Consider the following 3,261-nt stretch of genomic DNA (forward strand, 5'->3'; position numbering starts at 1 on the left):
ATCCGCCCAAAATATACCCCTATTTAAATAAATAAATAGTAAATGGTTCAAGTAAATGGTTCAAACAGGATTCAAGGCAGGTATGGGAGCTCTAGAACTTTCAGTCTTAATTCCTGTATTATGTGGCCTCTAGACTGTTCTGGATGATATTACTTCCATTTTTTTTTTCTGTCCAAATTATACCCTCTGAAAAGTATTGCCTCTGACAGTCTATTCCTTCCACATCTTTATCTTTGCAGAGGAGAGAGAAAGCAATCGAGCATGAAAGAATCAAAGGAAATGTTCAGACGGGCAAGAGAGGCGGGAGAAAGAAACAGAGGGATGTATAAATCACAGTGGTGGGCACTTAGGCTGTTTTAAGAACTGTCCATACGGGAGCAGCCAAGGGAACTGAGAAGTCCCCTGCCTCTGTGCAGTCTGTACTGATTCCAGAGGAATCATGCAATGGAATGATGACAAAATTAAAGAATCGATATATGTTAAATGAGTAATAAGTAGATAAACCAGGCAAAAGGAATCAGAATATGCCACGCCAAACTACGCTGCTTTGGTATATTGATTCTTTTGAGCTGAAGGCAACTGAGAAACAGCAGCTTCAGGAAAAGCTCTCTGTCATCCCCCTATCTGCCTAAAGGCAGGTCATGTATTTCCTGTTAGAAAAGTGCCCTCCCTGGACCAAGAGAACCAAGCACTCAATCACCAAAGACAAAGAGTAAATGCCAAGATGAGTCTGCAGAAACAGACCTTACTAAAATAACCTGTATCTGCCATTATTAGTTCCCCCCATATGTCTCCTAGTCACTTTCCCAGAATGTGCTGGCCTCAGAAGCCCAAACTCCCTTTCCTTTGCCTAGACCCTTCTCTATAAAGGTAGCACTTCCTGTGAAAATGATGTATAAGTCTCAAGTCTGCCCACTTCTCTGGATTTTTTTTACTTCTTTTCTATGAAGTCTCTGTGAACATAAAATAAAAAATCATTATAAAATTGTGCTTTTTTTTTTCCCCTTTCGTTAACTTGACTTTTGTCAATTTAATTTGCAGGTCCCAGAGAGTCAATTTCAAAAGGTGGAGGAAGTGGTTTTTTGGGGTTTTTTTTTGTTTGTTTGTTTTTGTTTTTTTCCTCTACTACAGGGTAATGACACAGAGAGGTCAGGGACATGTTATTTTGGAGACTCTCTGAGTAGACACAGAAGGTTGGGTTACAAGTAGGGGGAGAAGCACTTCAGCCATGGCCTGAAGTGAAAGAAATGTTATGATCTATTCAAGACCTAATAACAAGGAGACAAGCGTGAACAGAGCACAGTGAGCAAGGGGAAGAGATGAAGGATGTGAGGTTCTAGAAGGAGACAAAGAGGGGGGTCATGGAGGAATTTGTATACCAGGCTAAAAATCTTAGAGTTTATTCTAATTGTAATAGAAAGCCACTGAACATCTTCAAACAGCAGTTGACTCTACTTGATTTATGTATTTAAAAGAATGTTTTGCAGCACCTCTGGGTGGCTCAGTTGGTTAAGCACCTGCCTTTGGCTCAGGTCATGATCCCAGGGTCTTGGGATTGAGCCCTGCATCGGGCTCCCTGCTGAGCAGAGAGCCTGCTTCTTCCTCTCCCTCTGCCTGTTCTTGTGCTTGCTCTCTTTCTTGCTCACTCTTTCTCTCAAATAAATAAATAGAATCTTTAAAAAAATAATAAAAGAATATTTGTGTCACTCATTCGCGGAAGTCACTGTGAATATCTATCTCTGACAGAAATGCAGGCCAGTATGTAGAATCGTGTTTGTTAACTATTTTGTTGGGTGGGAGAAAGGAGCCTCTCACTTGAACAGACCTAAGTGCCCACCAACATAATTTGGAACACATCTTGCGCATAGAATCAGACCTTCAAATTCCATTCAAATTTAATGTCAATGAACCTTGAATGTATTTTCTTCCTGTACTGTTTTTTTTAAAAGATTTTACTTATTTATTTTACAGAAAGAGAGGAAGAGCAAGAGAGGAAACACAGCAAGAGAGGAAACACAAGCAGGGGGAGTGGGAGAGGGAGAAGGAGGGCTCCTAGCTGAGGGGCTTCATTCCAGGACCCAAGGATTATGACCCGAGCCCAAGGCAGATGCCTAATGACTGAGCTACCAGGTACCCTTTCTTGTACTGTTTTTGTTTGTTTGTTTGTTTGTTTGTTTAAAACTGTACCCCAAACATGATTTAGCCTTAACGATTTTAAAATGTAATAAATATAGTAAGGGTGTAAACTATCCTTGAGGTATTTTTTTACTAGAAAACAGCAAGTATTTATATCATAATACAGTAGTTTTTTATTAAAGATTTGATTCTTTAGGTTAAATTCATAACAGATTAAAGTAATGAGAATAAAGATAAAATTTTTAAACTCCTAAGAATTTTACTGAATCTCTATAGCCCTAAGTATATTTTAGTTTGGGGGGGGGTTGTTTTGTTTTCTTTGCTTGTGTTTTTTGTTTTGTTTTGTTTTGAGGTTTTTTGGTTAGTCAGCACACAGTGGGGACACAAAATGAATATTTCAGAAGTAAACCAGAGTTGTTTTCAGTTAATTTTCTTATAAAAGTCTTGCCTGAGGGGGTAGTTAGAAGTGTGCCATAGTGTTTGATTTTAATGCTAAATAGAAGTGAAATGATCTGTCCATGGTCATCAATTGTCACTACAAGAACTGAGAAAAAATTCCAGCTTCATCTTTCACTACATCAATGATATATGTCATTTAGTTGTGAAGCTGTGAAAAGTGTAATAAACCTTTCTGATAGATATCTGAATTTTTCATTTTTTTTAAACATTGGAACATATTTGACATTCAATATTATGTAAGTTTTAGGTGTACAGCATAATGATTCAGAATCTGTATATAAATTGCAAAATGATCACCACGATGAGTTTAGTTAATAACCATTGTCATACATAATTACAGAATTGAATTTTTCACTTTTTACCTGACTATTCCTATGCAGATCTTGGCACGCTACCTGATGGGAGGGCAAAAGACAAGCTGAGGGCGAAACAGCAGCTGACATGACAATGACCCTCCCCCATCCTCCCATTCCCATCCACTACCTCCCTCCCCCAGTTTAAGGGGGGATACATATAGGAAGCTGGGATAAGAACAAAGTGTGGGGAAAAACAAATGATCAACTGATAAAGACTACAGTCATGAAACTCCACGATAGTTTGTAACTGTCTTAATGATTTCCAAGAAAAACATAATCTTAGTAATAGTCAGACTTCCAGGAACCCATA

Source organism: Lutra lutra, chromosome 8 (assembly GCF_902655055.1).
Source record: "Lutra lutra chromosome 8, mLutLut1.2, whole genome shotgun sequence".
NCBI lineage: Eukaryota > Metazoa > Chordata > Mammalia > Carnivora > Mustelidae > Lutra > Lutra lutra.